This window comes from Mobula birostris, chromosome 7 (assembly GCF_030028105.1).
Source record: "Mobula birostris isolate sMobBir1 chromosome 7, sMobBir1.hap1, whole genome shotgun sequence".
NCBI lineage: Eukaryota > Metazoa > Chordata > Chondrichthyes > Myliobatiformes > Myliobatidae > Mobula > Mobula birostris.
Window position 1 is genome coordinate 94,432,326 of NC_092376.1, and position 16,969 is coordinate 94,449,294.

Genomic DNA, 16,969 nt, shown 5'->3' on the forward strand with positions numbered 1-16,969 from the left:
AATAATGATTTATTCTTTTGTCCTACAGGGGCTGGAATTACTACTGGATATTAGCTATGCAGAGCCTGAAGATGACTATGCTCAAACACCATGTTTAGTTGTGGAGGCTTGGTTTCGCTAGATGTGGACAGATTGAGACCAGCAAGATATCAGTACAGTACTTCATGCCTTCTTTCCCCCATTCCCCTTGTGCTCTCTCTCACGCAAACCTCCCACTCTCCTTCATTCATTTGTTTCCTTCACGGAGAACTCCAAATAGTTTTTTTTACTGCAGAACGTACAAGACTGAATGTCTAACAAGCCCTGTCTTACCTTATATATAGAAAAGGGAGGTTTCTGGTTCCAAAAGCTAAGTGTTTCAGAAATGGATTGTTTAAAATAGACTCTCTGCCAAATGCGTGATTGGAGGAAGGACTTGGCCCGTTCAGTATCGCTTTACTCTTTGCCCTGAGGAAAGTCATTTGTTGGAACACTTGTTTCTTTGTTTGGGTGCCATATTGTTTTAGAACAACATGCAGAACTTTTCAAAGCTTGGTATGTATTAGGAAGCAGTATTCTGTCAAATCTTGTAAAGATGCCCCACAATTTGGCTGCATTTCTCTCATTTTCATTTAGATTATTATTGGATGCATGTTCAGTACAAGATAACAGTGCATCAAATAAATTCCTAATGTTGGTGTTTTTGAATGGGGATGGGGTTTCTTTTTTATATATATATATACATATATATATATTATATAGTATATATAATATATATAGAACTAACAGTAAATAGAATTGGTAGCTGCTTATATATTGAAAATTACATGCAATTTGAGCTGTGGAATGTAGCTAGTTGTATAAGTGTTGTGTGTTGATTGTATAGTAACCAATTTGAAGCTGCTCATGGTTCCCCCCCACCCCACCATCCACTTCAATGTTCCTGAAACTAACAGAGGGCTATGTTGCACTAACTGTGAAAAGCATGTATTTCCGCGTGGACTGCTGTGCCCCTTGCTCCCACCTCTCAAAAATAGAGCCACTATGTGTTGAAAGTGGAACCCAACTTGATTTTAATCCCAGGTTATTAACCCTGTATCTGTTCTCCTTTCAAGGATTTCATTTTTAAAGAAAAGTCCTGTTGAAATTTTATTTAAAATTAAGTTTGATTTATTAAGAAAAGCTTGTTTATCTTTCCTCCCTCACCCCATCCATCATCTCAACTTCCAAGCCTCCAGTATATAATTAGGTGCAGTTCTTGGACCAAGTAATTATTGAATATCTCTTGTTTTTTGTACATATTCTGGAACCCTCTTTTATGTTTTAGCTAGATATGTTCATCTGCTACCTAGCAGCCAGAAAAGCTTTAGACTAAATTAAAAATGATTCTCTCCTCCTTCCCACAACTGTTCAAAGATTGCAATTTCTTCAAAACTCATTTTTGTAAAAGTTGAAAGCTATGTTTCAAGACATCTTGACTAGCATTATAATCTTTGTAAAGCAGTTTCTGTAAGTAATGCCTCTACAGTCTGTGTATGTTGCAAACATTGTCACGGCCAAAGCTGAGATTCTGTACTTTTCCTCCTCGTCTCCCCTGAGGAGGAGGTTCAACTGCTTGTATTTTACATATTTTGAGAGACAAGGTGTCTGGTCCCGCAAAAGTTGGTGTCTTGTTTGTATTTGGGTGTATATTTTGTAACGCTTTAATTTAAGGACCTGTTTTGAAGACCTGTGCCCAGTATATCACTGCAAAGGAATCTTTTCTGAGTTGGCAGCTGCAGAACAATGTAGCAGGAATTCAAGGAACCAAGAATTAAGGAACTGTTGGACATTAGCTGTACTCTGCGAGTATGCTTAGTGCTCACAGCTGTGGACCCCGTTGAAGGACAGTCCGGCTGATGCTCTGAAAGGGTTGGGATGCGATGATTATGTCATGTAATTATGTTTGAAACCTCTAAACCCTGCCACCTTACCAGTTGAAATAAGTATATATGTCTGGACAGTTAATTAAGACTGTTATAAATGTACAGAAAATTGTTTAAGTTCAAGCTTTTACCGTGGAATGTGCTTAATAAATTACTTCAGTTTCCGAAAATGCATCCAGTTCAGACTGTCACCTAACCCACTGAGCCGAACAAATGAACTGAAAGGGGTGTCATTCACAAAGGAGGAAGCTCCAAACCTTGGTTGATCCACTGTAGTTCTTGCTGATAATATGTTGTTAGTACTACAGAAGTAAATGTGATATCTGCCCTGTTTTCCCTTCAGTGAGAAATGGTTCAATGAGAAATGATTTAACAGTTCATTAAAGGAGTTGGTGGATGTTTCAATGGGTGATATAATCTAGAGTAAGGGGGGCATAACCTGAAATCTAGAACTAGGCTGTTGAGTTATGGTCTTTCAAAAATGGTGCGTGCAAGGGAGGGGGATCTGGAATTCAAAGTTCAAAGTAAATTTATTATCGAAGTATATACGTCACCAGATACAACCCTGAGATTCACTTCCTTGTGGCCATACCCAATACATAATAAAATTACAATAGAATCAATGAAAGACCCCACCAATTGATTCTAAGATTGAAAGAAATTTGTTGAGTAGAGATATGAAATTTGGAATTAAAAAGGGTGAAGACTGAGATTTAATCTCACTCGAGGCTGTGATAAAGTGGGATTTCCTCTACTCAGTTTGACCTGTGTCCATAATTAAAATTCCTGGGAATACATAACTTTTTGAAGAATGTCCATTCTGCATTAAATCACTCCCAGAACTGAAACTGACTCATGAAACAAGTTTACAGTCGAGAAGAGGACTTTTAACCAGTCAATCAATATTGCAAAGAGATCCAATCACAAACAAGAGAAAATCTGCACATACTGGAAATCCAAGCAACACACACAAAATGCTGGAGGAACTCAGCAGGCCAGGCAGCATCTATGGAATAGAGTATAGTCAACGTTTCGAGCTGAGACTCTTCATCAGGACTGGAAAAAAGGATCAGAGTAAGAAAGTGGGGGTGGGGGGAGGAAGAAACACAAGGTGCAGGTAAAACTGGTAAGGGGGAAAGTAAAGAGCTGGTTAGTGAAAGAGATATGGACTGGAGAAGGGGGAATCTGATTCGAGAAGACAGAAGGCCATGGAAGAAAGAAAAGGGAGAGGAGCACCGGAGGTGATGGGCTCTAGTAAGGAGATATGGTGACAAGCAAAGGGGACAAGGGAATGGTGAAGAGGGTGGTGTATTACCAGAAGTTTGAGAAATCAATGTTCATGCCATCAGGTTAGAGGCTACCCAGAGGGAATATAAGGTTTGGTCCTCCAAGCTGAATGTGGCCTCATCGCGACAGTAGAGGAGGCCATGGACTGACATATGGGAATGAGAAGTGGAATTAAAATAGGCTGCTTTTTATGGTGGATGGAGCTTAGGTGATCGGCAAAGCAGTCTGCCAATCTGCGTTGGGTCTCACTGATAACACAGGAGACTGCACCGGGAGCACTGGATACAGTAGATGAAGCCTACAAACTCACAGGTGAAGTGTCACGTCACCATGAAGGACTGTTTGGGGCCCTGAAGGAGTTGGTTTAGCAGCAGGTGTAGCACTTGCTCCACTTGCAAGGATAAGTGCCAGGAGAGTGATGAGTGGGGAGGGACAAATGGACAGGGAGTCGTGTAAGGAGCAATCTCTGCGGGAAGCAGAAAGTGGAGGGAAGGAAAGACGTGCTTGGTGGTGGGATCCTGGAAGTTATGGAGAAATAAGTGCTGGACGCTGAGGCTGGTTGGGTGGTAGGTGAGGACAAGAGGATAGGGTGAGAGTAGATGTGCGAAATGGACAAGATGTAGGTGAAGGCATTGATGATGGAGGAAGGGAGGCTGCTTTCTCTGAAGAAGGAGGACATCTTAATTCTGGAATGAAAAGCTTTATCCTGATAGCAGAGGTGGCAGACAAGGAGAAGCGGATAGAGTTTTTACAAGTAGCAGGGTGGTAAGAGGTATAGTCCAGGCAGCTGTGAGAGTCAGTGGGTTTATAATAGACATCAATAGGTAATTTGTCTCCAGAGATAGAGATGGAGAGATTGAGAAAGGGGTAGGAGATGTCGGAAATGATCCAGGTGAATTTGAGAGCAGGGGGGAATTGGAGGCAAAGTTGATGAAATCGACGAGGGTGCAGGAAGCAGCAGCAATAAAGTCATTGATGTAGCTAGAGTAGGAAAAGTGGGGGAGTGGTACCAGTGTAGGCTTGGAACATAAACTGTTCCATGTTGCCGACAAACAGGCAGGCATTGCTGGGACCCATGTGAGTACCCATGGCTACACCTTTTGTTTCATGGAAGTGGGAGGAGCTGAAGGGGAAATTAATAAGAGTGAGGGCAAGTTCTGCTAGACGGAAGAAAGTGGTGGTGGAGGGGAACTGGCTGAGTCTGGAGTACAGGAAGAAACGAAGACAATCAGAATCAGGTTTATTATCACCGGCATGTGACGTGAAATTTGTTAACTTAGTAGCAACAGTTCAATGCAATACATAATCTAGCAGAGAGAGAAAAAAATAATAAACAAGTAAATCAGTTACATACATTGAATAGATTATTTTAAAAATGTGCAAAAAGAGAAATACTGTATATTTAAAAAAAAGTGAGGTAGTGTCCAAAGCTTCAATATCCATTTCGGAATCAGATGGCAGAGGGGAAGAAGCTGTTCCTGAATCGCTGAGTGTGTGCCTTCAGGCTTCTGTATCTCTTACCTGATGGTAACAGTGAGAAAGGGGCATGCTCTGAGTGTTGGAGGTCCTTCATAATGGAAGCTGCCTTCGTGAGACAACGCTCGCTAAAGATGTCCTGGGTACTTTGTAGGCTAGTGCCCAAGATGGAGCTGACTAGATTTACAACCTTCTTTTCGTCCTGTGCCTTCTTTGTAGGCTAGTGCCCAAGATGGAGCTGACTAGATTTACAACAGCTTCTTTTCGTCCTGTGCAGTAGCTCCTCCATACCAGACAGTGATGCAGCCTGTCAGAATGCTCTCCATGGTACAACTATAGAAGTTTTTGAGTGTATTTGTTGGTATGCCAAATCTCTTCAAACTCCTAATAAAGTATAGCCACTGTCTTGCCTTCTTTATAACTGCATCAATATGTTGGGACCAGGTTAGATCCTCAGAGATCTTGACACCCAGGAACTTGAAGCTGTTCACTCTCTCCACTTCTGATCCCTCTATGAGGGTTGGTATATGTTCCTTCGTCTTACTCTTCCTGAAGTCCACAATCAGCTCTTTTGTCGTACTGATGTTGAGTGCCAGGTTGTTGCTGCAGCACCACTCCACTAGTTGGCATATCTCACTCCTGTACGCCCTCTCGTCACCACCTGAGATTCTACCAACTATTTGAGCTGTGCCTAGCCACACAGTCGTGTGTATAAAGAGTAGAGCAGTGGGCTAAGCACACACGCCTGAGGTGCGTCAATGTTCATCGTCAGCGAAGAGTATATGTTATCACCATTCCGCACAGACTGTGGTCTTCTGGTTAGGAAGTCAAGGATCCAATTGCAGAGGGAGGTACAGAGGCCCAGGTTCTGCAACTTCTCAGTCAGGATTGTGGGAATGATGGTATTAAATGCTGAGCTATAGCTGATGAACAGCATCCTGACAGAGGTGTTTGTGTTGTTTAGGTGGTCTAAAGCCATGTGGAGAGCCATGGAGATTGTGTCTGCCGTTGACCTATTGTGGCGATAGGCAAATTGTAATGGGTCCAGGTCCTTGCTGAGGCAGGAGTTCAGTCTAGTCATGACCAACCTCTCAAAGCTGTCGATGTGAGTGCTACCAGGCGATAGTCATTAAGGCAGCTCACATTATTCTTCTTTGGCACTGGTATAATTGTTGGCTGTTTAAAGCAAGTAGGAACTTCTGCCCATAGCAGTGAGAGGTTGAAAATGTCCTTGAAAACTCCCACTAGTTGGTTGGCACAGGTTTTCAGAGCCTTACCAGGTACTCCATCGGGACCTTCTGCCTTGCGAGGGTTCACTCTTTTTAAAGACAGTTGAACATCAGTCTCTGAGACAGAGATCACGGGGTCATCAGGTGCAGCAGGGATCTTCACAGCTGTAGTTGTGTTCTCCCTTTCAAAGAGTGCATAGAAAGCGTTGAGTTCATCTGGTAGTGAAGCATCGCTGCCATTCATACTATTGGGTGCTTTCCTTTTAGGGGATGGAGATGTAGAGGGACTGAACATTCATAGTGAAAATAAGATGATCGAGCCAGGGAATTTGAAATCATCGAAAAGATCAAGAGCATATGAAGTGTCACGGATATTGATAGGAAGGGACTGAATCAAGGGGGATAAAACTGAGTTGAGATATGCAGATATAAGTTCAGTGGGGTAGGAACAAGCAGAAATATTGGGTCTACCTGGACAGGCAGGTTTGGGTATCTTGGGTAGGAGGTAGTAGCAGGAGGTATGGGGTGAGGGAACTATGAGTTTGGTGGCAATGGATGGGAGTTCCCCAAGGTTAACAAGGTTGGTGTTGGTATGGGACACAATGGCCTGGTGCTCCTTAGTGGGGTAAATAACAGGAGGTGTCTTGGTAATTGTCACCGGGCCTCAGCAAGGTAGAAGTCAGTCCACCAGACTACAGCACCCCCCTTGGTGGTGATGATGAGGTTAGGATTAGTGTGGGGAGCAGTGTATTCGGAAGGAGTGAGCATGGAGTAGTCAAGTGGAGACAGTTGATGTCCTATTGGCAGTTAGCAATGAAAAGATCCAGAAAAGGAAGAGAGAAGTTAACATTAGTACATAAGCCCTCATCATAGCTACAAATTGGAGTTTCTGGAAGCTAATTATGATATTTTCCTGAAAGAGAAACATAGAAAACATACAGCGCAATACAGGCCCTTCGGCCCACAAAGCTGTGCTGGACATGTCCCTACCTTAGAACCACCTAGGCTTTACCCACAGCCCTCTATTTTTCTAAGCTCCATGTAGCCATCCAGGAGTCTCTTAAAAGCCCCTATTGTTTCCGCCGCCGCCGGCAGCCCATTCCACGCACTCACCACTCTCTGAGTAAAAAAAATACTTACCCCTGACATCTCTTCTGTACCTATTTCCAAGCACCTTAAAACTATGCCTTTTCATGCTAGCCACTTCAGCCCCGGGGAAAAGCCTCTGACTATCCGCATGATCAATCCCTCTCATTATCTTGTATACCTCCATCAGATCACCTCTCATCCTCCGTCACTCTAAGGAGAAAAGGCAGAGTTCACTCAACCTATTCTCAAAAGGCATGCTTCCCTATCCAGGCATTATACTTGTAAATCTCCCCTGCACCCTTTCTATGGTTTCCACATCCTTCCTGTAGTGAGGCGACCAGAATTGAGCACAGTACTCCAAGCGGAGTCTGACCAGGGTCCTATATAGCTGCAACATTACCTCTCAGCTCTTAAACTCAATCCCACGATTAACAAAGACCAATGCACCATACACCACCTTAACCACAGAGTCAACCTGCATAGCAGCTTTGAGTGTCAGATGGACTCGGATGGCAAGATCCCTCTGATCCTCCACACTGCCAAGAGTCTTACCATTAATACTATATTCTGCCATCATATTTGACCTACCAAAATGAACCACCTCACGCTTATCTGGGTTGAGCTCCATCTGCCACTTCTCAGCCCAGTTTTGCATCTTGTCAATGTCCTGTTGTAACCTTTGACAGCCCTCCACACTATCGACAACACCCCCAACCTTTGTGTCATCAGCAAATTTACTAACCCAACCCTCCACTTCCTCACCCAGGTCATTTATAAAAATAGGGGTCCCAGAAGATTTCTTACTAGCTCTTCCTTCAGTTAATCCTGACGAAGGGTCTCGGCCCGAAATGTCGACTGTACCTCTTCCTAGAGATGCTGCCTGGCCTGCTGCGTTCACTAGTAACTTTGATGTGTGTTGCTTGAATTTCCAGCACCTGCAGAATTCCTTGTGTTTAAGCTATTTAAATTTACATAGCTTCCAGAAAACCCTGGTGAGTTAACATGGAACAAGACAGCACAATGTTAGTCATCAAATGGCCAACAAAACTAACCTTTTCAGTACTGCCTCTTTGTATTTGACCTACCAATGTACAACACTTTACATTTGCAAACATGAAATCTGCAGATGCTGGAATTTCAAGGAACACACATAAAAGTTGCTGGTGAACACAGCAGGCCAGGCAGCCTCGACTCAAAACATCGACTGTACCTCTTCCTAGAGATGCTGCCTGGCCTGCTGCGTTCACCAGCAACTTTGATGTGTGACACTTTACATTTGACTGGGTTAAACTCCATCTTTTATTTCACCACCCATACTGTATCTGTAATTGATCTATATCCCACTGTATTTTTTGCCACTAGTCTTCGGATCATCTGCAAATTTACTAACCCACCCACCTACATTTTCATCTAGGTCATTTATATACATGACAAACAGCAGAGGTCCCAGCACAGATCCCTGTGAAACACCACTATTGACAGACTTCTAGCCAGAATAAGTCCTTCCGACAAATACCTGGGCAACTAGAGGGGATGCGATATTAGGTCTCCTATTAGGAAACGAGTTAGGGCAAGTGATGGAAGTGTGTGTAGGGGAGCACTTTGGTTCCAGTGATCATAACACCATTAGTTTCAACTTGATCATGGATAAAGATAGATCTGGTCCTCGGGTTGAGGTTCTAAACTGGAAGAAGGCCAAATTTGAAGAAATGAGAAAGGATCTAAAAAGAGTGGATTGGGACAGGTTGTTCTCTGGCAAGGATGTGATTGGTAAGTGGGAAGCCTTCAAAGGAGAAATTTTGAGAGTGCAGAGCTTGTATGTTCCTGTCAGGATTAAAGGCAAAGTGAATAGGAATAAGGAACCTTGGTTCTCAAGGGATATTACAACTCTGATAAAGAAGAAGAGAGAGTTCTATGACATGTATAGGAAACGGAGTAAATACGGTGCTTGAGGAGTATAAGAAGTATAAGAAAAAGGAAATCAGGAGGGCTGAAAGAAGACATGAGGTTGCCTTGGCAGTCAAAGTGAAGGATAATCCAAAGAGTTTTTACAGGTATATTAAGAGTAAAAGGATTGTAAGGGATAAAATTGGTCCTCTTGAAGATCAGAGTGGTCGGCTATGTGCAGAACCAAAAGAAATGGGGGAGATCTTAAATGGGTTTTTTTGCGTCTGTATTTACTAAGGAAACTGGCATGAAGTCTATGGAATTAAGGGAAACAAGTAGTGAGATCATGGAAACTGTACAGATTGAAAAGGAGGAAGTGCTTGCTATCTTGAGACAATTCAGAGTAGATATATCCCCAGGACCTGACAGGGTATTCCCTCGGACCTTGAAGCAGACTAGTGTTTAAATTGCAGGGGCCCTGGCAGATATATTTAAAATGTCGGTGTCTATGGGTGAGGTGCCAGAGGATTGGAGAATGGCTCATGTTGTTCCGTTGTTTAAAAAAGGATTGAAAAGTAATCCGAGAAATTATAGGCCGGTAAGTTTGATGTCGGTAGTGGGTAAGTTATTGGAAGGAGTACTAAGAGACAGAATCTACAAGCATTTGGATAGACAGGGACTTATTAGGGAGAGTCAACATGGCTTTGTGCGTGGTAGGTCATGTTTGACCAATCTCGAGTATTTCGAGGAGGTTACCAGGAAAGTGGATGAAGGGTAGGTAGTGGATGTTGTCTACATGGACTTCAGTAAGGCCTTTGACAAGGTCCTGCATGGGAGGTTAGTTAGGAAAATTCAGTCACTAGGTATACAAGGAGAGGTGGTAAATTGGATTAGACATTGGCTCAATGGAAGAAGCCAGAGAGTGGTAGTAGAGGATTGCTTCTCAGAGTGGAGGCCTGTGACTAGTGGTGTGCCACAGGGATCAGTGCTGGGTCCATTGTTATTTGTCATCTATATCAATGATCTGGATGATAATGGGGTAAATTGGATCATCAAATTTGCTGATGATACAAAGATTGGAGGTGTAGTGGACAGTGAGGAAGGTTTTCAAAGCTTGCAGAGGGATTTGGACCAGCTGGAAAAATGGGCTGAAAAATGGCAGATGGAGATTAATACAGACAAGTGTGAGGTATTGAACTTTGGAAGGACAAACCACGGTAGAACATACAAGGTATATGGTAGGGCACTGAGGAGTGCAGTAGAACAGAGGGATCTGGGAATACAGATACAAAATTCCATAAAAGTGGCGTCACAGGTAGATAGGGTCATAAAGAGAGCTTTTGGTACATTGGCCTTTATAAATCAAAGTGTTGAGTATAAGAGCTGGAATGTTATGATGAGGTTGTATAAGGCATTGGTGAGGCCGAATCTGGAGTATTGTGTTCAGTTTCGGTCACCAAATTACAGGAAGGATATTAATAAGATTGAAAGAGTGCGGAGAAAGTTTACAAGGATGTTGCCGGGACTTGAAAAACTCAGTTACAGAGAAAGGTTGAATAGGTTAGGACTTTATTCCCTGGAGCGTAGAAGAATGAGGGGAGATTTGATAGAGGTATATAAAATTATGATAGATATAGATAGAGTGAATGCAAGCAGGCTTCTTCCACTGAGGCAAGGGGAGAAAAAAACTAGAGGACATGGGTTAAGGGTGAGGGGGGAAAAGTTTAAAGGGAACATTAGGGGGTGCTTCTTCACACAGGGAGTGGTGGGAGTGTGGAATGAGCGGCCAGACGAGGTGGTAAATGCGGGTTCTTTTTTAACATTTAAGAATAAATTGGACAGATACATGGACGGGAGGTATATGGAGGGATATGGTCCGTGTGCAGGTCAGTGGGACTAGGCAGAAAATGGTTCAGCACAGCTAAGAAGGGCCAAAAGGCCTGTTTCTGTGCTGTAGTTTTTCTATGGTTTCTATGGTTTTTTAAGTCAGTTCTGAATCCAAATGCCCAATTCACCATGGATCCGATGCATCTTAATCTGGGTGAGCCTTCCATGCGGGATCTTCTCAAACACCTTACTAAAATCCATGTAGACAACATCCCCAGCTTGTCCTCATTACTAAACAGAAGTTAGTAAGACATGACTTGCCCTCTGTTCAGACAAAGTTTAAATAGAACTCACTTAGAATAGATATGCCTGTGGAATTCCAATAGATGCCACAATGAAAGTCAGACTTTCAGTGGTGTTGGCATTATCTATACAATGACATCTTTTCAGGTGGTGTTTTATAAATAGAAAATCTATAGCACAGGAGGTTGTCCATCCTGGCAGGTATATGCGAATAAGTACCCAAACTAATCCCACCTTAATTCCAAATCTATGTCCTCTAGTTTTATTCCCCATTGATAAGGATAATTGTTTCCTATAGTCTTCTCTACCAAATGTCTTTCCTCTACTCCAGGAAAACAAGACCTGGCCCCTCCACTCTTTCCTCATAACTGAAAATTTCCAACTCAGGTAGGCAATGTCACGGTTTGTTTCTTCTACTTCCTGAGGAGTTTGCGAAGATTTGGCATGGCATTTAAAACTTTGACAAACTTACAGATATGCAGTGGAGGTTATACTGACAGATTACATCATGACCTAATAATACCAATGCCTTCAAATGGGAAAAGAAATCTACAAAAGTAGTGGATACAGGCCCTGTCCATCACAGGTACGGCCCTTCCCACCACTGAATACATTCACAAAGAGTGCTGTCACAGGAAAGCAGCATCCATCATTAAGGTCCCCACCATCCAAGCTGCTGCTGCTATCAGGAATGAAGGAGGTGCAGGAAAGTGACAGGTAAATCAAAAATAGGTCGAGTGGCAGAAAGCAGCAGGTATTAGTGGGCAGGTGTTTTAGTGCAACACACTAAACACTGGAGAAGTGCAGCAGGTCATGCAGCAACTATGAAGGGAAATGAGCAGTTGATATTTTGAGTTTAGACCCTTTACCTAGATTGAAAGATGAAGGGGTGATAGCCAATATAAAATGATGGTGGAAAGTCGTGGAGCAAGAGCTAGCAGGTATATCCAGGTGAGGAAGGGTGATAACGGATGAGAGAGCGGAGAGTGAAAATGGTGTCTTAACCTAGAAGGTGATCAGTGGAGGGACAAAGAACAGAAGATGAACAAAGAGGAGAAACAATCAGCGGAATGTAAATACCTTAGATCCTGGCTAGAGCCAAACTTGGAAGGCCTAGAAATGGAGATGGAAAAGGTGGTGGCAGAGCCAAGTACCTAGGAAAGACACATGGCTGTGATGGGAAGTTTGGATGAGACTGTGGTCGAAGGGCAGCAGAGTTCACTGGTTTGTAGTGAGGAACCCCAAGGCTTAATACTTGCTTTTTTGTGACATATTGGTTATTTAATCAAATATCAAAGCCATTTACTGAAAAATTTGGGGGTTATACAGGGGTTGAGCATGAACTTAATAACAAACCTAGATAATGTCGAAGATGCCAGTCAGGTGGGCAGAGAGTTATAAAAAGGAAGTAGCACCAGAGATATAAGAAGTACTGTACTTGGAGGCTGGGAGCTCTTTCTCTGCAGAGCACACTTCTTATATTTTTGCAAGTCAATGGAGGTGGGGAAGGAGTTTTAACCTCACTATAGATTGGCCATATGAGAAAGCAAGCTGTATATTGTTAGTATCAATATAGTGATTAATATATCTGTATAGGAAAATATCCATGATCCATCAGTTGACAAATATGTCAACTGAACCTTCAATCTAGAGACATACACACTTCAAGTATGATCAATGCCTCTCATCATTTTGTACACCTCTATCAGGTCACCTCTCATCCTCCGTCGCTCCAAGGAGAAAAGGCTGAGTTCACTCAACCTATTCTCATAAGGCATGCTCCCAAATCCAGGCAACATCCTTGTAAATCTCCTCTGCACCCTTTCTATGGTTTCCACATCCTTCCTGTAATGAGGCAACCAGAACTGAGCACAGTACTCCCAGTGGGGTCTGCCAGGGTCCTATATAGCTGCAACATTACCTCACGGCTCTTAAACTCAATCCCACGATTGATGAAGGCCTATGACATTCCTGATACTGCTCTTGGACAGTAAATGTGAGGGGCTTGCGCGTTGATAATATTCAGCATAAAGTTAATCTCTTCTACTTATGATCCATGCAAATGTTCAGCTTTTCTCAAGAAGTTGTTTATGAAGCCCATCATACAGTACTATGTGAAAAGCAGTGACTTGAAATGTTGTTTCTCTCCATTGGCGTTAACTGACCTACCAAATAAGCTTCAAGATTTTAGATCATTTTGTTATTTCAAATCAGGAGAATAGACAAACATACACACCTGGAGCATGTGGTTACACTGTCAAGATGTCTCTGCTTCATGCAGTTTCAAAGCCATTGACTTTTCACAAACATGTTTTCTTGTGTGTTTTTCTCATTTCCCATCGTCTTTCAAACTTTCCACATAATTGTCACTCCATCTTCCACACTTTGGCAATCAACTGCACAGTTTAAATCCCACCTTATTCTATATCTCATAGAGTCAATTGCAATAACCTAGAGCTGTCACATTAATGTTGTACAATGACACTAATGGGAAGCTACTTCAGCTTTTGTCAGTGCACAATTACATCTCTGTACACTCAAAGCAGTTGAGGCTCTCTTCCGATAAAAGATTTGCATTGATCTCAGTACCCATCACAAAATCAAGTTAAAAAGGTCATTCAAAGCAACGTTTTTGAATGTCACTATGTAGGAAAGCCACTTTGGTAGGGCAAGAGCTCACAAACAGAAAAGAGGTGGATGAGGCAATTCTAGTATTTAATATTTCTACCCTAAGAAGAAAGATTCTGACTATCCTCTGTAAGGACCAGTGTTGTAGTTGAAAGGAGCAAGGTTTTGTTATCAGAGTTTCTGCAGAATCTCTCAGTGGTAATCTTTAGGTTGGACTCAGCTAAGTGGCAGTGGGAAATACTGTAAGTAGATGGACTTAAGGTTCCTGGAATCTGTTCTGGAACAGGAGAAGCATTTGCAGTTCAGATATGTTGTACCCTGAGGTTTGGCAGCCTAGAAGTTTTACAGAACTGGTAACCAAAAGGTGAAGCACTAACACAAAACTCAAATTAATGCAAAACTCAGAATTTAAAATTAACAGCTCAGATTGATACAAACCATCATATACACTCGTTTCAAAACCTAACCTGAATTACTGTGATGTAATTGAATATTAGCTGTTCATTAAAATTGACCAACATTGAAATATAAAAATTAGCAGTAGAGGAAAGTATTGGTTCCTATTCCAATATTCAGTGCAATCGTGTGAGTTCCAATGAAACATTTTCCTGTTCTCTTCTCCCCGCCCCCAGTGAGTTTTGTGCCTAGAAATTTACTCACCTCACTAAATAAATATTTAACTCAGAATTCTCTGTTTCTGAGATTCCATCTCATTCTTCTAAATTCTACTGTTTTAGTGGATACAAATCTAGTTGTTAATTTCCCCTTTATACAGAAGTTCTGCTATCTCTGGACTTGGTCTGGTGAACTGTATCTGCACTTTCTCTATGGGAAGACCAGAACTACAGAATATTCCATGCATGGTCTCACCAAGGCCTTACATCCTGCTCCTGTACTGCGAACCCTCCTTCTGGGAAGGCCAACATGCTACCAGCTAGCAGTTTACCTTCATTGACTGGTGCACAAAGATATCATGTTATTCAGTTGTGTAAAACTATTGCAACAAAGCAGGAGAGAAAAACGCACCCAATCTAGCCTCCACCTTCTTCACTAGATCTGGATTAATGTTCCCAACCTATCTAACCCTAAAAAATCTTAATGAGTGAAAAGAGGTTGTACCCAAATTGTGAGTGCTGTCCTATAGCTTCACTGTGAGAACAGTCTCAAGTGAACTCCTCATCTACTTCATCATTCTCCTGTCACATATCATCCATCCCATCTCATGACACATCCACCAGAAGTGATGATAGTGTTATTTAGAACTGACACTGGGAATCTTCAATGTTGACTTCATATAACCATATAACAATTACAGCATGGAAACAGGCCATCTCGGACCTTCTAGTCCATGCCGAACTCTTACTCTCACCTAGTCCCACCAACCTGCGCACAGCCCATAACCCTCCATTCCTTTCCTGTCCATATAGCTGTCCATTTAACTTTAAACGACAACATCGAACCCGCCTCAACCACTTCTGCTGGAAGCTCATTCCACACAGCTACCACTCTCTGAGTAAAGAAGTTCCCCCTTATGTTACCCCTAAACTTTTGCCCTTTAACTCTCAACTCATGTCCTCTTGTTTGAATCTCCCCCATTCTCAATGGAAAAAGCCTATCCATGTCAACTCTATCAATCCCCCTCATAATTTTAAACACCTCTATCAAGTCCCCCCTCAACCTTCTATGCTCCAAAGAATAAAGACCTAACTTGTTCAACCTTTCTCTGTAACTTAGGAGATGAAACCCAGGCAACATTTTAGTAAATCTCCTCTGTACTCTCTCAATTTTATTGACATTTTTCCTATAATTCGGTCACCAGAACTGTACACAATACTCCAAATTTGGCCTTACCAATGCCTTATACAATTTCAACATTACATCCCAACTCCTATACTCAATGCTCTGATTAATAAAGACCAGCATACCAAAAGTTTTCTTCACCAGCCTATCCACATGAGATTCTACTTTCAGGGAACTATGCACCATTATTCCTAGATCCCTCTGTTCTACAGCATTCTTCAGTGCCCTACCATTTACCATGTATGTCCTATTTTGATTAGACATACCAAAATGTAGCACCTCACATTTTTCAGCATTAAACTCTACCTGCCATCTTTCAGCCCACTCTTCTAACTGTCCAAAATCTCTCTGCAAGCTTTGAAAACCTACTTCATTATCCACAACGCCACCTATCTTAGTATCATCTGCATACTTATTAATCTAATTTACCACCCCATCATCCAGATCATTAATATATATGACAAACAACATTGGACCCAGTACAGATCCCTGAGGCACACCACTACACACCGTTCTCCAATCTGACACACAGTTATCCACCACTACTCTCTGGCGTCTCCCATCCAGCCACTGCTGAATCCATTTTACTACTTCGATATTAATACCTAACGATTGAACCTTCCTAACTAACCTTCCATGTGGGACCTTGTCAAAGGCCTTACTGAAGTCCATATAGACAACATCCACTGCTTTACCCTCGTCCACTTTCCTAGTAACCTCATCAAAAATATCAATAAGATTGTTGAACATGACCTTCCACGCACAAATCCATGTTGACTGTTCATAATCAGACCCTGTCTATCCAGATAATTATATATACCATCTCTAAGAATACTTTCCATCAATTTACCCACCACTGACGTCAAACTCACAGGCTGATAATTGCTAGGTTTACTCTTAGAACCCTTTTTAAACAATGGAACCACATGAGCAATACACCAATCCTCCGGCACCATCCCCGTTTCTAATGACATTTGAAATACTTCTGTCAGAGCCCCTGCTATTTCCCCACTAACTTCCCTCAAGATCCTAGGGAATATCTTGTCCGGACCTGGAGACTTATCCACTTTTATATTCCTTAAAAGCGCCAGTACTTCCTCTTCTTTAATCGTCATACTTTCCATAACTACCCTTCTTGTTTCCTTTACCTTACACAATTCAATATCCTTCTTCTTAGTGAATACCCAAGAAAAGAAATTGTTCAAAATCTCCCCCATCTCTTTTGGCTCTGCACATAGCTGTCCACTCTGATTCTCTAAGGGACCAATTTTATCCCTCACTATCCTTTTGATATTAATATAACTGTAGAAACCCTTTGGATTTACTTTCACCTTACTTGCCAAAGCAGCCTCGTATCTTCTTTTAGCTTTTCTAATTTCTTTCTTACGATTCTTTTTACATTCTTTACATTCCTCGAGCACCTCATTAACTCCAAGCTGCCTATATTTATTGAAGATCCCTCTCTTTTTCTGAACCAGGTTTCCAATATCCCTTGAAAACCATGGCTTTCTCAAACTTTTAACCTTTCCTTTCAACCTA

The 16,969-nt window shown here is 42.1% G+C and overlaps 1 protein-coding gene across 5 annotated transcripts in view; it reads left to right on the top strand.

Annotated features, from left to right (window-relative positions):
* The window catches only part of LOC140200336 (F-box/WD repeat-containing protein 11), a 279,942-nt gene extending 277,855 nt beyond the window's left edge, over positions 1 to 2,087 (top strand). For all 5 annotated transcript variants that reach the window (XM_072263522.1, XM_072263527.1, XM_072263524.1 and 2 more), the window contains one exon: positions 29 to 2,087. The gene's annotated coding sequence lies outside the window, so the exon portion shown is untranslated. The remainder of the gene's footprint in view (positions 1 to 28) is intronic.
* Positions 2,088 to 16,969: the final 14,882 nt, after the last annotated feature.